This window comes from Bos indicus x Bos taurus, chromosome 6, assembly GCF_003369695.1.
Source record: "Bos indicus x Bos taurus breed Angus x Brahman F1 hybrid chromosome 6, Bos_hybrid_MaternalHap_v2.0, whole genome shotgun sequence".
Classification (NCBI taxonomy): Eukaryota; Metazoa; Chordata; class Mammalia; order Artiodactyla; family Bovidae; genus Bos; species Bos indicus x Bos taurus.
The window spans coordinates 91,222,321-91,245,171 of record NC_040081.1 but is presented as its reverse complement, the minus strand read 5'-3'; the positions used below and the strand labels follow the sequence as shown (position 1 = coordinate 91,245,171).

Genomic DNA, 22,851 nt, shown 5'->3' with positions numbered 1-22,851 from the left:
CCCTGAGCCAGGAAGATCCCCTGGAGAAGAAAATGGCAACCCACTCCAGTTTTCTTTCCTAGAGAATTCCATGGACAGAGGATCCTGGCGGGCCACAGTCCATAGGGTGGCAAAGAGTGGGACACAACTGAGTGATTAACACGGTTTTGACAGAAATACCCACTTCCAGTTACACTTTAAAACCCATAACCCTGGGACTTCCCTGATGATCTAGTCATTAAGAATCCACCTCTGACGCAGGGGACTTGGGTTCTATCCCTGGTTGGGGAACTAAGATCCCATGTGCCTTAGTGCAACTAAGCCCAAGCACTGCAGCTAGAGAAAGCCTGTGTGCTTCAACAAAGCCGGGTGAAGCCAAAACACACAAACAAAAAGTCTATAGCCCCTCCAGACTGATTCCTCTGCCCTGCCCTGCCCTACATTTATGGCTTTGGCTGGAACCAGAGCCCGGGTGTCACAGCCTCTGGGCTGAAGAGGGCAGCTGAGTTGGATCCAGGAAGCAGGCAGGGTACAGGCCTCTCTTGACCTTAAGGAAGAAAGCAAGAGCCTTATCAGATCTACAGGACTGGCCAAGTGGTTCTTCCTGGGGGTATGGGTACAGACCCAGAGGAAAGGATTTCAGAGTTTGCTTGAAAAAACCCAGACTGTGTGACCTCTGTCAGCACTTAATCTCTGCGGGCAGGGAGTCCTGACAGGCCCAAGCTGCAATTCCATGGCCTCCAACCCTCGTAGTAGCCGGTAGGTTTACATTCCAGGTGAAAAAAACACACTTCTATTTAGCACACTTTGCCATTAGTTATCATTTTTGCCCGACACCCCACTCTGCACTGGTTAGCTTGAGCATGATTGTTCTAAATCAAAGGCTGTTTCCCCTGCAGAAGGAGGCCTGGGCACACCCATGGCTCTCTACAGCAGCTTTTCTGAGTTCCCGTTCCCCTTCTGTCCATCTTGGGAACTGTGTCAGCATTTGGGGTTAGAATAAGAGAGTGGAAGGTGGGGAATTCCCTGGCAATCCAGTGGTTAGCATTTGGCGTGTTCACTGCCTGGGTTGGTTCACTGGTCATCAAACTAAGATCCCACAAGCTGCTCAGTGTGGCCAAAAAAAAAAAAAGTGGACTGTGCTGTTTTTATTATTTAAACTGAATGACTAGCTCCCTTACAAAAGCTCTCCCGGAAGCGGAAGAGACGGAGCTGAAGGGCAGACAGACCCCGGTGAGCCTCTCCATTTTCTTCTCTGCCTATTAGTGCAATGCTTTCCCACCTGGTTTCCCTGCTGCTCTGCCTTCTGCAGTCCTCCCATCTCTGCACACTCCTCTCCACACTCCTTTTCCTCCCTCTTCAGAGTTGGGCTAAATTTGGAGAGCTGCCTGGAGTCCCCTTCCCAGGAATAGGGGCAAGAAGGGGGCACCCAGGACTGCTTCCTACCCACAGGGGAATCGCTCAGCCAGAGTGCCTTTCAAACTCTGACCTGTGCTTCTGACCTCTATACCCTGGTGTCCTCCCTGGCCCCAGGTTCTTGCCACTTAGCTCAGGGTAGGCAAATTCAGGCTTTGGCTCCCAGACAACAATATTTGAGCCCAGGAGAGCCTGCTTCACTGCACTGACTCTCCTGGGCTTGAGATGCTCACTGTTTTCTTTCCCGTAACTCCGCACACTTCCTCCTCCCCATTTCATTCTGTTCTCAGTTTTCACTCTCTTTGGAAGAGAAGTGCGGTTCTAACTCCTCCTGTGCGACGCCTGGTACACGGATGGCTTCTTGCTTTCAGCTTCCTGGCTCTGCTGCAGTGACCTTTGGAATTTCATGGCTCCCTGCCACAGACCTCCCTTCTTCCCAGCATCTGTTTAAACACCACGCTTCCGGTGGCAATGCCCTTTGCCTTTCTAACCTTTTTGTCATCTGGCTCCAAATTCCAAAGGGGATTTTACTGCCCGTCAGGTCAGAAACCATGCCCTGTGGCTGGAAGAAAAGCCTTAATAGTACATTTTCCTTGGATACGGGGTTGCCAAAATCTTAAAGGCTGGCACTTGGGAAAATTTCAAGACTTTTCCTCACAAGCTGAACAAAAAACCACAGCCTGTAGCCCAACGTTCGATGCTTTCCCGCATGAGGGCCAGTTTGCCTGCAAGCCTTTCCTCCAGTCCACCCTCCCTTCCTTCAGCTAACACTTGAACTTTATCCAGTACCCTAGCTTCCTGGACTTTGCTTAAGCTCTTACCTCTGCCTGGATCACCTTCCCCCACTCCATCTTCTATTTCTGCATGGCACAATTTCTACTATTTTCTTTTCTTTTTAAAAAATATCTATTTATGTAGCTGGACCAGGTTTTGGTTGGAGCATGGGGGATTTAGTTCCCTGCCCAGGGATCGAACCCCGGTCCCCTGCATTTGCAGCTTGGAATCTTAGCCACTGGAACATCAGGAAAGTTTCTCAACTATATTCTAAGTATTAATGCCCATGCCTAAAAGTTTTCCTTGGTCCCTTCCCATCTGACTTAATCTCTCCCCAAAACCCCTGCCCTTCTATTGTGTTATTTTGAACTATAGCTTTCTTGATACAGCTACTGAGATATAATTCACATACCATCTATTTAAAGCATACAATTCAATGGTTTTTAGCATAGTCACAGAATTGTGCCACCATCTCCACCATCAATTCTTGAATATTTTCATCACCTACCTCCATTCCACACTTTAACTGTCACTCACCAATCTACACCCCTAAACCTTTCCCAAATCTTCTCCGGCCCTAAGCGACCATGGTCTACTTTCTGTCTCTATAGATTTGCCTATCAGGACATTTCATATAAATAGAATCATATTGTATGTGGTGTTTTGGAACTGACTTCTTTTAATTAGAATAGTGTTTTCAGCACTACTTCATCCAAGGGGCATATTTTAAAAACATTCTAACATCTCTGAAATAAGAGTACGTCTTCACATCAAGGCTGTGTATAGGGTAATTAGCAGTAGTCTTTCTCTCTTAGTAATATCTAAAATAAGGATGCACCTTCCAATCAAGGGCATCAAATTCAATGAAATGTTTTATGTCTCTGCCTTACTGCCTATCACAATCTGCTTTATAGTGAACTCACTTGTTTATGAGCTTCCCTGGTAGCTAAGATGGTAAAGAATCTGCCTGTAATGCAGGAGATCCAGTTTCAATCCCTTGGTCAGGAACATCCCCCGAAGAAGGGAATGGCAACCCACTCCAGTATTCTTACCTGGAGAATTCCATGGACAGAAGAGGCTGGTGGACTATAGTCCATGGGGTCGCATAGAGTCAGACACAACTGAGCGACTAACACTCGTTTGTGCATCTATCTTGTCTTGTAACCTATAGGCTCCAAAAGGACAGTATCTTTTAAAGGATGTAGCAGAGTACTTGGCTTTCAAGAAATGCTCAGTAAATATGAAAAAGAGCTAATGCTATGTTCAGAGACATAGTCTCCAATAACAACACAACAGAGCAGGAGAAAGGTACAGATCTTCATGCATACTTGTTAAGAATGAAGTGTTCTTACTGTTGTAAAGTTTCTGGTGACTGATATCATCTGAGCACCTGTGTGCCAGTTCCTGTGTTCTGAGAAGAGAGTGTTACAAAGATGGTCATGTTCCCACTCCTACTGCTACTGCTAAGTCACTTCAGTCGTGTCCGACTCTGTGTGATCCCATAGACGGCAGCCTACCAGGCTACCCCATCCCTGGGATTCTCCAGGCAAGAACACTGGAGTAGGTTGCCATTTCCTTCTCCAATGCATGAAAGTGAAAAGTGAAAGTGAAGTCGCTCAGTCATGTCTGACCATCAGCAACCCATGGACTGCAGCCTTCCAGGCTCCTCTGTCCATGGGATTTTCCAGGCAAGAGTACTGGAGTGGGGTGCCATTGCCTTCTCCGTCCCATTCCCAAGGAACTCATGTTTTGAAAAGATATTTATATAAATGGTTATACAACAGGGAGGACAGATAAATGTGGCATAGGGGCTGCCAATGCTATGAGACAGAGGTGGAAGAGAGAGAGAGAGTGTGGCATCTGTACTTGAGGCAGGAGGCAGATGCCACCCCCTACAGGGTAAAACAATTACAGATTCATGAAATGTCAAGACAATATAGGACAATTAAGGGAGGAGACTGGGCCCTGCCCAGACCACATATTCTCCATGAAGTCAGGAGACTTCTCTGACCACACATAACCAGAAAAGGCTCCTTGCAGGCCAAAGGGGAGTTATGTCAAGGGATGTTCTACCCAGATGTCTTTTCAGTAAAATCCATCTTGGCTAAGAGATGCATGTGCACACACAGGAGGATCCTGAGATCTACCAACTATGGACCGTGATCCAGGCAAATCAAAGTGATTGGCCACAGGAAACCCGGAAGAAATATCCCATAAAAGTGATTCAAACAGCCATGAGGGCGTGACTCAGTTGCTCTCTCTCTCCCTGAGTCTGCCCATGTGTCTGTCCACATGGACTGTACTCTTTTCCCTTCTAATAAATACTTTACTTGCTTCACTACTTTCCATCTTTGTGGGAATTCTTTTCTGCAAAACCAAAGCGCCAGGGCCCTTGTCACTGACCATTGGTATAGTGGCTAGGATTTGGTGCTCTCACCGCTGTGACTTGGCCTCAATCTCTGGCTGGGAACCCAAGCCCCACTCCAAGCCATTGGAGGCCAAGACCACCTGAGATCTTACTTAACTCTTAAGCACCTAGAATATGGGCTTTATAGTCTGACAATCCTGGGTTTTGCCATTTCTCTGTAAACTCGGCCATGATAGTGAACTCTCCATGGCTCCATTTTTTTTTTTTTTAAATGTATTGATTTATTTGGCTGTGCTGGCTCTTACCTGTGGCCTGTAGAATCTAGTCCCCTGACCAGGGATTGAACTCAGGCCCATTGCACTGGGAGCTCAGAGTCTTAGCCACTGGACTACCAGGAAAGTCCCCATGGCTCCATTTCTTTATACAATGGGCATTTAAAAAGTGTGTATCTCTTATAGCCATTGTAAGAGTCAATTGAGACAATGAGTGTAAAATACCTGGCATATTAGTAAGTGCTCAAATAAATGATAATTATTCTTGTGAATTTTATTTATTTATTTACTTTTGGCTATGCTGCCAGATCTTAGTTTCTTGATCAGGGATTGAACCTGGGCCCCAGCAGTGAAAGCACAGAGTCCCAACCGCTGGACTGCCAGGGAATTCCCTCTTGTGAATTTTAGATCATTAAACCTTTGGGGATTTTAGAAGTTATTTAATCAACCCTTCTCCTGTACACCTAACTTTATGCTATAGGATCAAAATAGTACGTGGTTTAGTATTGTGGAGGAGGAGGTAGGAGCAGGCTTCCTGGAGGGGAGATGCTGGAAGACTGAGAGACGTTAAAATGTGGAGAATTTTCACAAGTGAGATGGGCACTTTGAAGGTGAGTTTGAGGAGGCCTGTTCCTCTAGCCCAGCCCACTGGCTCTCCTTTTCTTCTCCCCATTTGCAGCCACTTAGTGTATTTTAATGGAGACTTTACATTTACATATGTAAACTCTGCCCTGTATTTGAGCGGTTCTAGGCAGGAAAGTCTCAGCCGAACGTGAATGACAAGCTCTGATCCTTCTTGTTGTGTATTATTTTTCCCTTCTCAGCAAACTTTTCTCTGGACTGTCAGGGGCTGAGCTTGCTGCATTTTCATTCCTCTAGTATGATGCGCATAGGAGTCTTATGTAAGTGTTTTTGGTTTTCTTTTTTTAACTTTTTCTTAATACTAACAAGAGTTGTTGAATGAAAGAATGACCATTGAAATATTAACAAGAGTTGTTGAAAGAAAGAATGAATGACTATTGAAATACTGACAAGAGTTGTTGAATGGAAGAATGAGTAACTATATATTCTGAATAAATAATGAATACATTAACGAATAGTTACTGGGTGGCCTTTAACAATAGGCTCACCAAAAAAATTACATTTATTTTCCCAAGGAAAAATCAGGTGTAGATGAAAGCTAAAAGAATTCATTCATTTATTAACATTTCTTTTCAGTTTTAGGAATAATATTTCATTTATATCAGTTTAATCAACAGAGCTAGAATGATTCAGTTTATATAGTTGGCTTCTTTCCTGATAGGTGCCTGGGAAACAGTGTTTTTTTATTTTTATTTTTCTGCTAGTATACAGACTAATAACATTGTTAGTCCTGTGGCTTCCAAACTATGTCTAAAAGAAGATGTTGAAAGATACACCAGGCCAAGAAACACTTTTGGAAACCGAGTCTATGCTCTTTTCTCCCCCTGGGTGTAGAGCAAGGTGGTCTGGCTCCAAGACCTGCTTATGGAATTTAGGCACAAGCGATAAGGTCTCCCTGGGAGCTCCCACCCATCCTCTAATCTGTTTAAGATCTTGATCAAAGGTTTGTAAATTTCACCAGGATCTGAACCTTTTGAAGGCCCCAACCCTTCCTGCCCTTCCCCTCCTTTGTAACTTTCTGTCTCTTACAAAATCCTTTTCACTTGGGTTAATGATCAGTTACTCAACAAATATTTGTATCTAGAACCAGTTTTTGTCTCTTAAGAATTGACAGTCTTCGTGGGGAGATAAGTTAAAGACAATTAAACCGTGTGATTCAGCAATTGTATTTCTGAGTATAACCCAAAAGAATTGAAAGCACAAACTTGAACAGGTATTTGTATACCCACATTCATAGCAGCATTACTCACAATAGCCAAAGTGTATAAACAATCCAAATGTCCACTGATGGATGAATGGATACACAAAATGTGGTACATACAGGGACTTTCCTGCTCGTCAGGTAGTTAAGAATCCACCTTGCAATGCAGGGCACACAGGTTCCATCCCTGGTTGGGGAGCTAAATCCCACAAGCTGAGGAATGACTAAGCCCGAGCTCTGCAACTAGAGCCCGTGTGCTGCAAAGAAAGATGCCACATGACACAATTAAGACCCAAAGCAGCCAACTAGATAAAAACAAATAAAATGTGGTATATAAATACAATGAAATACTATTCAACCTTAAAAAGGGAGGACATTCTGATACATGGATGAATCTGGAAGGCATTATTCTTGGTGAAATGAGGCCAAAAGAAGAGGACACACAAGATTCCACTTATCTGAGGCACATAGAGTAGTCAGATTCATAGTGACAGAGTAGAATTGGTTGCTAGGGGCTGGGGGACGAAGAACGGGGAACTAGTGCTTAACAGGCATGTGGTTTCAGTTTGGGAAGATTGAAAAGTTCCGGGGATGGATGGTGGTGCTGGTGGCACAGGTATGTGACTGCATTAAGGCCACTGAACTGTACCCTTAAAGTGAAGTCACTCAGTCGTGTCCGACTCTTTGTGACCCCATGGACTGTAGCCCACCAGGCTCCTCCATCCATGGAATTTTCCAGGCAAGGGTACTGGAGTGGGTTGCCATTTCCTTCTCCAGGAGGTCTTCCTGACCCAGACATTGAACCTGGGTCTCCTGCATTGTAAGCAGACACTTTACCGTCTGAGCCACCTACTAGAAATAGTACCCTTAAAAAATAGCTGTAATTGCTAAGAAGGGCTTCCCTGGTGGCTCAGTGGTAAAGAATCTGCTTGACAACACAGGAGACATGGTTCGACCCCTGGGTTGGGAAGATCCCCTGGAGAAGGAGATGGCTACCCACTCTAGTATTCTTGCCTGGAGAATTCCATGGCAGGGTATAGTCCATAGGGTCCCAAAGAGTTGGACACGACTGAGCAACTAAACAGTGACAACATTGCAAAGAGGCCACATGACTCGAGCAACTCCGTCTGCTCATCTACTGAGTCCACTGATAACTTTGTCTCTTCAGCTCCTTTTCCTTGGCTGGTCTGGAGGCTTTCCTCTCTCTTGGCCCTCAGTGTTGGCCTATGGGGACTGTTAGGGAGGTTAGCCTGGTTAGTGCTGTAGGTTAGTGCTGTAGGAATCCTGCAGCCAGTGTGTGGGTTGCTGAGGTCTGGACTGGGACAATGTGCAAAGAGTCTAGGCATACAGGCTGAGGCTTGAAGCCCTTACAGCTGTCATTTAGCAATGCAGGTGTGAGACGATGGGAGCCTGCATCAGATGTGAGGTTGAAGAGATGGAGCGAAGTGTAGAGATTTGCGAGAGCTTAGTGGTCGCCGACAGGAAGAGCAGCATAAGGAGAAAGAGCACTCGAGGCAGATTTCTGGTTTGGGTGACACGGTGGATGAGAAGGCTGCTGCTGAGAGGTGGTTACAATGGGTCGAAAGTTTTAGGGGAAACAAAGACGTCTGTTTTCTGTTTTTGGACATGCTGAGTTTAAGGGGCTTGCAAGATATCCAAGTAGCCATTTATTCTAAAGGAAATAGCAGTTTTAATTTCATACAAAGAAGACTCAGAAGGATCCATTAGAAGAGCAGACTGAGACTAAAAAAAAAAAGGGAGAAAAGTAATGTTCAGAAATCTTCCAAAGAGAATATAGGACCAGATGTGCAGCTTGAATACTTTTGGCATCTTCCAGTACAAGTCTGATTTCTGATTTATGTTTATTTTCAGCAAGTAACCCACACTCAGTTTGCTTCTCTTGGTTCTCATTAACAAAATCACTGATTGGGATCCAGAACTAGTTCTGTGGTCTTGCTGATTGAAAGCCAAGCCATGATTTTCAGGGCTTAAAAGGAAAGAATAAGACCCTTTAGTTGTTCCACATTATAAAATGCAACCCCCTAATTTTATCTCATTGTGAATGGTTTCTTTGTTCTAAGCTTGACTTGCCTTCAAAAGGATTTTCATTGGGGAGGCATTTCTATTATTTAATTTGCTTTGTTTTTAGATTATGCGTACCTCCCATTTTACATCTATCATCACTGTGGCTGCAAACTTCAGACATTACTTCTGGGATCAGTGATTGGCCTTGGCTTTTCCTGCCTGGCCCTGCTTTCTCAAGGCCCTTGCAGGCTTGAAGATTCAACCACATAAATCATCAAGCTTATACCTGAGACCTTCCTCCATCTGCCTAAACTTGGCTCAGTTTCTCTTCACACGCTAGGCGTCCGTCTTTTGAGACCCCGTGCAGAGAACACTGAAGACAGAACATCTGGGTTCTGGATACTGTCTCACTGCTAGTCAGTCTGTGTGACAAGAAACAGTCTTGCTTTTGTGTACTATGTTGCAATATACCAGGTACTTTTGTGTGTGTTCAGTGGCTCAGTCCTGTCCAGTTCTTTGCAATTCCATGGATTGTAACCCACCAGGCTCTTCTGTCCCCGGAATTTTCCAGGCAAGAATACTGGAGTGGGTTGCCATTTCCTACTCCTAACCCAGGGATCCTCCTGACCCTGGGATCCAAACCACACCTCTTGCGTCTCCTGCATTGGCAGGCAGATTCTTTACCACTAGTGCCACCTGGGAAGCCCAAGGTACTTTTACATTCTTTATTACATCATCACCTCCTGGGCCTCAATTTCTTCATCTGTGAAATGGGGATAAACATATGTGCTTATCAGAACACTTGTAAGGATCATGACTGATGAGATACAGAGTTCACAGGAAGACACCAAACATGATTTTAAAATATATACAGTATTAAATTTACAGCTCATGTTTCTGAAACTCCTCAACAGTTATTCTCCTGGTCTTCTTTCCATCAAAAGTAACCGGCAGCTCCTATTCCAATGCTCTTTTTAATATTAGCTATAGTAAACCTGCCATTCATCAAGTTCTTACCAGGGTAGATTATTATTGCATTAAGAATCCCTGTTAGGGACTTTCCTGGTGGTCCAGTGGCTAAGACTCCTCGTTCCCAACGCAGGGGGCCCAGGTTCAATCCCTGATCAGGGAACTAGATCCCACATGCTGCAAATCCGGCAGGCCACAACTAAAGATTACACATACTGAAACTAAGACCCGGCACAGCCAAGTAAATAAATATTAAATAATAGAATCCCCATTTAGTTTGCAGTCTTGAATGTAGGTACAAATATGTCCATTTTGCAGATAGGGAAACAGAGGCTCAGCGAGGTGAAAGTAGCCAACCCCGTTTCACACAGTGAACATGTGGCAAAGACAGGATTGTAAACCAGTTGGCTGTGAATCTGGACTTCTGCTCTTAATCGTTACCATTTACTGACTCACTCAGCTCTCCACTTTCCAGTTTAGTTTTTCTTTTTTATATACTCTCTTGAAAGTGAAAGTGAAGTTGCTCAGTCGTGTCTGACTCTTTGCAACCCCGTGGACTGTAGCCCACCAGGCTCCTCTGTCCATGGGATTCTCCAGGCAAGAATAGTGGAGTGGGTTGCCATTTCCTTCTCCAAGCTCTCCACTTTTCAAAGCAAACTCTTCTTTCCTTCTTCTTCCTCTGCCTCCCTCTATCTCTTTCCTAAAAGTAACTTTACTTCCAGGCCTTGAAAACGCCTATTTTGGAAACCACAAGTACATAAAAGAAACCTGGTTGGTGTTCTTCACCGACTTGGGGCCAGACAGAGGTGAGGGGTTAATGGACAAAGGGAAAGCACGTTTGCCATGTTTGCGTCACCCTGTGGTCTTTATCCGGACAAGAGATGCCAGAGCAGCGGACCAGGTCTCGAGAAGAGAAGTGGATCCTCCTCTGCCTTTCAGCTGCCCACTCCCTGGACTCCTCCTTTTTGACTTTCAGGCTTTCTACCCCAAATCTTGTATGACTTGGGGGCTGGCCAGAGGTGGGAGGGTTTGGGAGCCCAGCCGGAAAGGGGGATGGGGAGAGGAAGAAGATTAAGGAAAGAAAAGCAGCTGGAACTCATCTCCTGGGGACTGGCCAAGAAGGAGGCCCAGGCCCTGGGAAATCTGCTTGTCTCCTGTCTCCTGTTACACAGCCCCCTCCCAGTCTCCTCTGCAGCCTGTGTGACACAGGACTTAGCCCACTACTGGCGGCTCCCAATAGAAGGTGCTCCCGCTGTCCGGCAGATATGGAGACCCGCCCTGGGAGAGGAGACGTGCTTCCAGGCTGCAAGGAGCTCCTTGCCAAAATGGAGAGACATCCTTCCAAGTGTCAACACTGCAAATCAGAAAATTAAACAAATCCCCGGGTGGGCAGGACTGCAGTCAGCAAGGCAGTGTGGTGAGCAAACATGTGGGTATTTAGGGATGGGAGGACAATAAAGGTACTGATCTCGATAGAAGGCGAAGTCTAAACCTTCAGTCTTTTCTGCAAAACTCTGGTCTCCAGAGGAGCCCAGCAGAGGGTAGAAGCTGGTGCATAAGGGAAAGAACCATGGAAGGAATTTGACGGAATGAATTTGGGGTGAGAAAAATCCTCTGGAGGATCTTAAAGTCATTCCAAGCTTGTTTTCAATTTAGAGAAAATTAGGTCATCCTGGAATCATCCTTGGTCTGTGCATGAGGTCAGGAGAAACTATTTTTGAAAATAGATTATGTCATGTCACTTCCCTGCTTGAAGCCACTGGAGTTTCCGTCAGAATAAAAGTAAATCCCAAAGTTCCTGCCGTGGCCTGCAGACTTCATGACAGGTTCCTACTGATCTTTAACACCTCATTTCCCATCCAACCAGCTCCAGCCCTGCTGGCCTTCCTAGGTTCTGAGAACTTCAAACTTAGGGCCTTTGCATCGATATTCCCTTTACCTAGAAGTGTCCCTGGCCTCTGCTTATGATAGTACTTTTTAAACGACAGGTCATGACCCATCAGTGGTCAGTGAAATTAATTTAGTAGGTCATAACCAACTTAAAAAATATTGTAGAAAATGGAGAATTCTTAAAGAGATGGGAATACAGACCACCTTAGCCACCTCCTGAGAAACCTGTATACAGGTCAAGAAGCAACAGTTAGAACTGGACATGGAACAACAGACTGGTTCCAAATTGGGAAAGGAGTACATCAAGGCTGTATATTGTCACCCTACTTACTTAACTTACATGCAGAGCACATCATAAGAAATGCCAGGCTGGAAGAAGCACAAGCTGGAATCAAGACTACTGGGAGAAATATCAATAACCTCAGATATGCAGATGACATCACCCTAATGGCAGAAAGTGAAGAGGAACTAAAAAGCCTCTTGAAGAAAGTGAAAGAGGAGAGTGAAAAAGTTGGCTTGAAACTCAACATTCAAAAACGAAGATCATGGAATCCAGTCCCATCACTTCATGGCAAATAGATGGGGAAACAATGGCAGCAGTGACAGACTTGATTTTCTTGGTCTCCAAAATCACTGCAGATGGTGACTGCTGCCATGAAATTAAAAGATGCTTGCTCCTTGGAAGGAAAGCTATGACCAACCTGAAAGTGAAAGTGAAAGTCACTCTTTGCAACCCCATGGACTATACAGTCCACGGAATTCTCTAGGCCAGAATAGTGGAGTGGGAAGCCTTTCTCTTCTCCAGGGGATCGTCCCAACCCAGGAATCAAATCGAGGTCTCCTGCACTGTAAGCAGATTCTTTACCAACTGAGCTATCAGGGAAGCCCTATGACCAACCTAGACAGCATATTAAAAAAGCAGAGACATTACTTTGCCAACAAAGATCCATCTAGTCAAAGCTATGGTTTTTCCAGTAGTCATGTACAGATGTGAAAGTTGGACCATAAAGAGCTGAATCCTGACGAATTATTCTTTTGAACTGTGGTGTTAGAGAAGACTCTTGAGAGTCCCTTGGACTGCACAAGGGATCAAACTAGTCCATCCTAAAGGACATTAATCTTAAATATTCATTGGAAGAATTGATGCTGAAGCTGAAACTCCAATATTTTGACCACCTGATTCGAAGAGCTGACTCCTTAGAAAAGACCCTGATGCTGGGAGAGATTGAAGGCAAGAGAAGGGGATGACAAAGGATGAGATGGTTGGATGGCATCACTGACTCAATGGACATGAGTTTGAGCAAATTCTGGGAGATGGTGAGGGACAGGGAGGCCTGGTGTGCTGCAGTCCATGGGGTCACAAAGAATCAGACACAACTGAGTGACTGAACAACAACAAGAAATATAATAGAGAATATATAATAAGGACTTGTCTTATGAAATCTATGTGGATACATATATTCTGGATTATGATATAAAGTAAAATTCTTACTAATGAGTCTGAGTCCTTAAACTTTGACAGTCACTAGCTCAGGAGGTGGTTGTACATAACTCAGGCTTTTATTTTCCTAACAGGGGTAACTTTGATTTACAAGAAGCTTTCTCATCTCTTTGGAGAGCCACTACTATGAATGTTTGATAGAAATGAATTGATCCTGGCCTCAAAAATGAATCAGATTAGATCAGATCAGTCGCTCAGTCATGTCTAACTCTTTGCGACCCCATGAATTGCAGCACGCCAGGCCTCCCTATCCATCACCAACTCCCGGAGTTCACTCAGACTCACGTCCATCGAGTTCAGTGATGCCATCCAGCCATCTCATCCTCTGTCGTCCCCTTCTCCTCCTGCCCCCAATCCCTCCCACCATCAGAGTCTTTTCCAATGAGTCAACTCTTCGCATGAGGTGGCCAAAGTACTAGAGTTTCAGCTTTAGCATCATTCCTTCCAAAGAAATCCCAGGGCTGATCTCCTTCAGAATGGACTGGTTGGATCTCCTTGCAGTCCAAGGGACTCTCAAGAGTCTTCTCCAACACCACACTTCAAAAACATCAACTCTTCGGCGCTCAGCCTTCTTCACAGTCCAACTCTCACATCCATACATGACCACAGGTAAAACCATAGCCTTGACTAGACGAACCTTTGTTGGCAAAGTAATGTCTCTGCTTTTGAATATGCTATCTAGGTTGGTCATAACTTTCCTTCCAAGGAGTAAGCATCTTTTAATTTCATGGCTGCAGTCACCATCTGCAGTGATTTTGGAGTCCAAGAAAATAAAGTCTGCCACTGTTTCCACTGTTTCCCATCTGTTTCCCATGAAGTGATGGGACCAGATGCCATGATCTTCATTTTCTGAATGTTGAGCTTTAAGCCAACTTTTTCACTCTCCACTTTCACTTTCATCAAGAGGCTTTTTAGTTCCTCTTCACTTTCTGCCATAAGGGTGGTGTCATCTGCATATCCGAGGTTATTGATATTTCTCCCGCAATCTTGATTCCAGCTTGTGCTTCTTCCAGCCCAGCGTTTCTCATGATGTACTCTGCATAGAAGTTAAATAAGCAGGGTGACAATATACAGCCTTGACGTACTCCTTTTCCTATTTGGAACCAGTCTGTTGTTCCCTGTCCAGTTCTAACTGTTGCTTCCTGACCTGCATACAAATTTCTCAAGAGGCAGATCAGGTGGTCTGGTATTCCCATCTCTTTCAGAATTTTCCACAGTTTATTGTGATCCACACAGTCAAAGGCTTTGGCATAGTCAATAAAGCAGAAATAGATGTTTTTCTGGAACTCTCTTGCTTTTTCAATGAGCTACAAATGAAAGCCTACTCAAACGTTGTTGGAAAAGTTTTTTTTTTTTTTCTAATAAAAGAAGCTCTAGTTGGTATTGTCTCTACTGCTCCTTCCTGCTTTGAATGAAGATGTGATTCCTATAGCTGTTATGGATCTGCAGCTATATTTTGATGATGAGGAAAAGTCCTAGGGACTTCCCTCATGATCAGGTGGCAAAGACTCCATGCTCCCAGTGCATGGGGACCAGGTTCCAGTCCTAGTCAGGGAACTAAATCCCATGTGTCACAACCAAGAGTTTGAATATGGCAACTAAAGATTCTGTGTGCTACAATGAAGAGTGAAGATCCCACATGCCGCAATCAAATAAATAGATTTTTTTTTAATAGACAAAGTCCTAGAAAATCAGAGCTGCTGGCTCTGATAATTGGGAGTTCTGCAAGCTTTGTTCATGTCACATTTGTTGATATCCCAGTGGCTAAAGCCAAGCTCAGAGAGCTACACAAGACTGAGGATACCGGGAAACATGATTCATTGGAGCTGTTACTGTAACAAGCTACCATTCAGTTTCTCAAGACACTTGATTTCCATCTGTTGGAAAATTGTTATAGCATATTCATTTTATTGGAACAAGACACTTCACAGTTATCTGCTTTAAAAAAAATCATTGTAGTAAATATGTAAATGTGTGATATCTAAAATGGACAAAGTACCCTTTTAGATGTGGCATCTTGGTGCAGGGCACAGCCTGTATGACTATGCCTAGTGGCCCTAATAAATCTTACCAGCACACTTTGATTGTTTATGTGAGGGTTAGGTTCAAGTTTTATGTGTCATTGGTGCTTCACATTTAATAGCGTGCCTGACATTTTAGGAATATTTGTCTTCTGTCACTTTCTCCAAATTCCTTTTGCCTACTACAGAGCTGCCAGGGTTAACTTTTTAAGCAAAATAACAATAGCAACCAGTATATTTTGAGCTAATATATTTTCTAATATTCCAGACACTGTGTTAAGTATCTCATTTAATACTCACAGCTACTTTAGGAAGCAAGCATCTTTATTATTCCCATTTTATAGGTGAGAAAGTTGACATTTAGACATATTATGTGGTGGTGATGGTTTAGTTGCTAAGTCATGTCCAACTCTTGTGACTCCATGGACTGTAGCCCACCAGGCTCCTCTGTCCATGGGATTCTCCAGGCAAGAATACTGGAGCGGGTTGCCATGTCCTTCTCCAGGGGCTCTTCCTGACCCAGGAATCGAACTCAGGTCTCCTGCATTGCAGACAGATTCCTGTAATCGGGTATATTATTAATATGTGCATGAAGACCAAGGACCTCATTGGGGATGTTAGAGAATATATATGTAGACCCTGTGTTACTGTTTCTTGTTGCCCTTTAGGCTCTAAGTCGTGTCTGATTCTCTGTGACTGCCAGGCTCCTCTGTCCATGGGATTTCTCAGGCAAGAATATCGGAATGGGTTGCCATTTCCTTCTCCAGACATATTATGTAGCCTGTCACAAATTTGCCAGGTAATACAAGGCAAAGTAAAACTGAAATTCAGGTATGTTTGCCTCCAAAGTACATCGGGCATCCTCTGAATAGTATTTCTTATAGTGATCTCTCTGGATCACCTCCATCAAAATTATCTAAGGTTCTTGTTAAAAATGCAGAGTCCTAGGACCCATCCTAGACCTACTAAAGCTTGAACTTTTTTTTGTAAAACTAAAAAAATTTTCATTGCAAGATAGTTGATTTACAATGACATGTTAGTGTCAGGTGTACATACAGCAGAGTGATTCAGTTATATATATGTATATTCTTTTTTAGATTCTTTTCCCTTATAGGTTATTACAAGATATTGACTATAGTTTCCTGTGCTATAGGACTTCCCTGGTGGCTCAGACGGTAAAGCGTCTGCCTACAATGCAGGAGACCCGGGTTCCATCCCTGGGTCAGGAAGATCTCCTGAAGAAGGAAATGGCAATCCACTCCAGTACTATTGCCTGGAAAATCCCATGGACAGAGGAGCCTGGTAGGCTACAGTCCATGGGGTCGCAAAGAGTCGGACACGACTGAGTGACTTCACTTCACTTCACTTCCTGTGCTATACAGGAGATCCTTCTTGATTATATTCTTCTCCAGCCACTAGGGAAGTCCCATTTTATATATAGTAGTGTGTACATATTAATCCCAAATTCCTAATTTATCCCTCCCCACTTCCCCTTTAGTAATCATGTTTGTTTTCTATGTCTATTTCTGTTTTGTAAATAAATTTATTTGTACCATTTTTTAGATTCATATGAGTGATATCATATGGTATTTATCTTTCTCGTCTGATTTACTTCACCTAGTATGATAATCTCCAGGTTCATCCATGTTGCTGCCATTGTATTATTCATTTTTTATAGCTGAGTAATGAGTCTGAGTGAACTCCGGGAGTTGGTGATGGACAGGGAGGCCTGGTGTGCTGTGATTCATGGGGTTGCAAAGAGTTGGACATGACGGAGTGACTGAACTGAACTGAACTGCATATTCATATATATATATATATATATACACACATATATGTCTTCTTTATCCATTTAACTGTAGATGGACATTTAGGTTGCTTCCATGTCTTGGGTATTGTAAATAGAGATGCTATGAATATTGGGCTGCATATGTCTTTTCAAATTACAGTTTTCTCCAGATATATATCCAAGAGTGAGGTTGCTGAATCATATGGTAGTTCTATTTTCAGTTTTTTAAGGAACTTCCATACTGTTCTCCATAGTAGCTGTACCAATTTACATTGCCACCAACAGAGTAGGAGGGTTCCTTTTCTCCACTCTATCCAGCATTTGTTCCTAGCCTTCTTGATGATGGCCATTCTGAGTGATACCTCTTTGTAGTTTTGATTTGCATTTCTCTAATAATTAACGATGTGGAGCATCTTTTCGTGTGACTGTTGGCCATCTGTATGTCTTCTTTGGAGAAATGTGTATTTAAAGTTTCTGCCCAATTTTTTTATCGGGTTGTTTGGTTTTTTTGATATTGAGCTGTGTGAACTGTTTGTATATTTTGGAACTTAATCTTTTTTTGGTGGCATCATTTGAAAACATTTTCTCCCATTCCATAGGTTTTTGTTTTGTTTTTGTTTTGACTCAATGGTAAAAGAATCTGCCTGCAATGCAGATGTAGGAGAGGCAAACTTGATCCCTGGGTCTGGAAGATCCCACCACGGAGGAAATGGCAACCCACTCCAGTATTCCTGCCAGGGAAACCCTAGGAGCAGAGGAGCCTAGCGGGCATGGGGTCGCAGTCAGACACATACACATACATATAATAATCTGATACTTGTATTAATGGTGAAATAATCACAATAAGTCTAGGTAACGTCTGTCTCCACACAGTCACAAAATAATTTTTTTCTTGTGATGAGGACTTTTAAGATATACTCTCTTAGCAAATTTCAAATATGCAATACGATATTATTAACTGTAGTCCCCATGCTATACATCGCTTCCCATCACTTGTTTTATAATCAAAAGTTTGTACCTTAATAAGTCTTAATAAATGTTTTTCAATAAGATCCAATGCTTTAAAACAATAATAGCTCTAATGTAAAAATCACAAATTAATAATAAACTAGACCTTATATTTCAGATTATACCAAAACAAACAAACAAACAAAAACACACAGCCACTTAAATAAAAGACAGGAAATAGAATGGAGTAAAAAGTTGTTTCTCAACTTATAAAAAAAATTCAAAATAATTTATTCTAAATGCTAATATTGAGAGTAAATATAGATTCAAGAAGAGTTACTTGTTTTTATTTTATTTTTGTTATAGAAAATCACATATACACAAAACTAGAAACTGGCACACTGTCTATCATCTAATAATTACCAGCATTCTGCTGTTTTTTCAAATGATTCCTGTTTTAAAACACTTTTATTAATTCATAGACAAAGGGCTACAAGCAATTAGGTTGATTAGAGAATACCCTTCTTCTTCTTCTAAGTCACTTCAGTCGTGTCCAACTCTTAGTGACCCCATGGACTGCAGCCCACCAGGCTCCTCCCTCCATGGGATTTTCCAGGCAAGAGTATTGGAGTGGGGTGCCATTGCCTTCTCCGAGAGAATACCCTAGTGTGTAATATTGGAAAACCAGCCTTGGTTTGAAAAGAATGACCTTAGCAGCTATTATCTAGTCATCAGTGGTGAACACCTAAAGGCAAGAATCAACAGTTTCCCACTCTAAGCATCTTTTGGGGAGGAGTGAAGTGTGTGTGTGTGTGTGTGTGTGTGTGTGTGTGTGTGTGTGTGTGTGTGGTGGGATGGAGAGGAGGTGTCAGGAGAGATGTCTCAGACTCCCCTGGCCTGGGTGCTGGGCTGGTAGCTGGAAGGAATCAAATACCCTTTGCTCTTCTGCTCCAACTCATTAGTGGCTGGTTGAAAGCTAGATAAGAAGAGTGATGATAATTGGGCTAGAAGTTTCTCTGAAGGGAAATGGTATCAAAGGTTTTGACTGGATTTTGACAAATTCACAATGAGTCTTACATTTAGGCTTCTGAGGACGTCTTCTGAAAGCAACCCAATTATGTTGCTTTGTGAATGTGTAATTTAATGTAAACATTAAAAATATTCTACAATTTGTAGCTATTTGGCGTTTATAAATTTTAAAAAAATATTCTGAGAGTTTCAACAAATAGAAGAGTCCTGGGGTGCTCTTGATCCCTGCAAGACTCCAGTGGTTAGAAGAATTCAGAAAATGTTGCTCTATTCTATTCAGCGTTGATCTGGGGGGTTTCTTCACAAGTGGCTCCCTCTGAAGCTGGTGGAGATAGTGGCAAAGTTAGAGTTAGGTCCAGGAGTGGCAAAAAAAAAAAAAAAAGGAAAGGAAAAAAAGATCAAGAAGCCTTTCGGTAAGGAGGGAGAAGACATTTGGTTGGAGAAACAATACCGAAAAAAATAAAGAGAGACTGGGTGGACATACTAAGACCAGACCTAGGAGAAACAGGAGGAGTTCCATGGTCTCTGGGTCCACAACAGGAAACCTGGATTTTAATTCAGATGTGTGTGTGTGTGTGTGTGTGTGTGTGTGTGTGTGTGTGCCTTTCTTAGAAAGGAGAAATCAGGGAAGTTACAAAGCCAAGGTCTTATTAATTACATTTTTTTTTTTTAAATCTTGAAAGCACCTCCCAGGGTGCCTGCCCTAGCGGGATGTTCAGGGAGAGCCTGAGTTCCCTTGTTTTAGGAGAAAAGCCCTGTCACTTCCTTCTCCCCTCAGGCCAGGCAGGCAGCTCTGGTAGCTCTCAGATCCCTGGAAGCGATACCCAGCTTCACGGTCAGGGGAACAAGGAGAGGAATTCAGAGTTTCCTGGTAGGTGCGCTGACCCGCGAGGGGAAGCAGCCCCTTGGCAAAGCAAGGAACAAGAATTGCTGGTAGGTTCACCCTCCCTCCCCAGAACCGGGGAGGGTTCTGGAGAGCTGGTGGTGTTCGGGAGAAAGGGGGGCCTTTGTGGAAAGTGTAACTAACGTCAGCGGGTTGCTCGGAATGACTGCTCCCACCGCGCGTTCAAGTTCTCCTCCTGGAAACGCGAGGACTCTCTCTGCGGGACACCGAGGGCCTGTTAATCTCAGCGGGTGAAGAGGACTGGCGTCTGGGAGACCCGCCAATAGAAAAAGCCCCTGGGGCTGCTTGCTAACGAGCTCATCCATCCAGGCAGGTTAAATGACCGGCAACTGGGTCGCCCGCAGACACAGCTGAAGGTTAGAGAGCCAAACCTGTGTGACCGTAACCGTGACGGTTTCTTCTACACGTGATTCACAGTGGGGAGGGCGGGAGAATAGACTAGAAGGGAGAGAATGCCTCTTTTTCTTTCTTTTCTAGTAGTGGGTGTGGTAGAGCCTGAGCATCAAGTCAGAAATGTATTTCTCAGAAATCTAAAAATAAAGTGTCACAGATTTAATTCTTAATATTTCAAAACGATTTTTGACTTGCACCATCTAACTAATTTCATTGATTATAAGATGGCAAGCCTCTTGTTAGTGAATGAACATATGGTCTTGGGGGTGTTCCCCCATCCCCCCAATATAGGCAGAAAACAGAACGCTGGGATTTGCTGTCTGACAAGTATATGCGATCTTTGGCATCCTTTTTTCTGTTTATGCATTAAGAGAGGCCACATGGAAATGTGGATGAGGCATGGCATTCCAAGATGTCAATAAATACCAAACACGAAAAACTAAACTACTTGTTTGGGATGAATGCTGTTCTTTGCCTCTTGGTTTCAACTCAGAAAGTTGAGAAGGAAGGGAGGGAGAGGGGCAGGAAGGAAGCCTCTTCAGAGGGCATGCTGTAATGCGTTCCTGCTTTCCACGTGCACTCACTGGTGACTTTCTTCTTTAGAACTCTGTTTTTATCTTTGTTCTCTTTATACCCTCTTTCAACATTTTTCAGCTTAAAAATGGGTGAGGAGGCATGAAGAAGGTGAAGTACTCAGTCTGGGTCCCCATATGACCCTGGTTTCAAGGAGAGTTTCTTTAGCCCTTGGGTAAAGAATCCACCTGCCAACGCAGGAGACACAGGAAATATGAGTTCCATCCCTGGGTCGGGAAAATCTCCTGGAGAAGGAAATGGCAGCTCACTTCACTATTCTTGCCTGGAGAATTCCATGGACAGAGGAGTCTGGTGGGCTATAGTCCATGGGGTCACAGAGTGGAAATCGACTGAGCATGCGTACTACACCCCTGGCGCAGGATTAATCCCCCACCCACTCCCTCAGGCTACTTCCTCTCCCATTCCTGGGCTTTCGCAGGCACAGAGCCCCTCTTAGGGTGGGCAAGGAGCAGAAACACCATTTGTTTCTGGCCTCATGGACATCAAGGGCCTCACATATGGCCTTTGGGCATCATCTCCAGATGAGTACCCACATGGGGTCACTGAATTTGTGCATACATGTCAAGAGCATTGGTTTATTAAAGGATCTTTAAAACACACCACCATTCGAATTCTTGTAACTGTTTTGGCATGTCTTCATTTCAAAAATAGGCTCAGAGCGCTCACTGAAGTAATTTAGGCCTCTTTCACCCTCTGTGAAAGTGCACCGAGGTGCGCTGTCATCCGAAGCACAGAAGCAGAGAGTAATCGTTCCTGCACACAGCACTATCCTCGTTGAACTAGGGTGGGGTGTAGAAATTCTTCACCTGTGAATATATATATTCGTCCCCACTTAGAAGCCAAAGGAAAGATGACGGAGTCTCCGTCGTAGGCGCACCCTTGGTCTCCAGGAAGACTTTCTGCGCTCTGTTCACAGCCTTCTCCGGAGCCGCCAGTGGAGTCTGTGGGTTCGGGGCCGAGGTGGCTGGTCCCCGCCAGGCTCCATCCTCCCTGCGCCCTGCGACCCCTCACGCAGGCCGGCGCGGGGTTTCCTTACTCTGTTCCCTCCTCCTCGAAGGACAGCCGCACCACCAACCACAGACGGCCCTTGTTAAAAGGAAACGTGACGAACCACGGCTGTTTCCCCTTTGAGATAATGCCCACGCCCGGAGAGGTGCCCAACCTGGGGTGGGTTATCACAGAGGGGTTTAGATGGAGCCGGCGCTGGCGACCGCGTCCAAGCAGCCCAGAGGAAATGCGGGATAGTTAGAAGAAGAAAAAGAGGTTGGGGACCTTGATAGCGGCTTTTCATCTTCGGATGCCCTAGAGTAGCCGAGGAGATAGGGGAAGGGGTTCCCGGTGGGAGCAGACCACGGGCTACTGGAGAAGACCACTGGTTACTGGAGGAGACTGCGACCTGCGGAGGGAAGGGCAGTGTCGCCTCCCTCCCCGGTCAGTGCCGCCACCAGAGTCTCGCTCCTGCGGTCACGGTCACGGAGACTATCCCAAGGGCCCGGGGGCTGCGCTGCCAGCGCCTCGCTAGGGCAGGAGGATCCAAAGGTAAGGAACGTGGGATCTCCCAGGCATCCCGAGGCCCGCAGGCCTGGGAGGAGATAGGCGGTGGGAAGAGAATTATCCCAGGAGCGGGGGTGCTAGTGTAGACCTTCTAGACCTATTCACCGAGGGGGGTCGGCGCACAGGAGTGTAAGTCAGTGTTGCCACGGTTATTTATTTAAAGATGATTATCTAGGAAGGCCAAGCACCTGGAGGAGGGCAGGGGGACAACTGTGTTTTTCTCACTGCTGTCTTACTGCCATCTAGAATAACTGCTGGGAACTAGAATGGGAGCGTCCACTGACTTAAATGCCTATGAAATATATTATGTACGTATGTACAGTATATATGTATAGTGTGTATATATTAGTGTGTGTATATACCTTATATCGGAGAAGGCAATGGCACCCCACTCCAGTACTCTTGCCTGGAAAATCCCATGGATGGAGGAGCCTGGTAGGCTGTAGTCCATGGGGGCAACAGTCGGACACGACTGAGCGACTTCACTTTCACTTTTCACTTTCATGCACTGGAGAAGGAAATGGCAACCCACTCCAGTGTTCTTGCCTGGAGAATCCCAGGGACGGGGGAGCCTGGTGGGCT

The 22,851-nt window shown here is 44.4% G+C and overlaps 1 long non-coding RNA gene across 1 annotated transcript; it reads left to right on the top strand.

Annotated features, from left to right (window-relative positions):
• Window positions 1–1,145: 1,145 nt before the first annotated feature.
• Window positions 1,146–9,172, top strand: LOC113894734. The gene is made up of 3 exons (XR_003511648.1): window positions 1,146–1,212; window positions 5,634–5,711; window positions 8,802–9,172. It is a non-coding gene; the product is annotated as an uncharacterized LOC113894734 (long non-coding RNA).
• The last annotated feature ends 13,679 nt before the right edge of the window (window positions 9,173–22,851 follow it).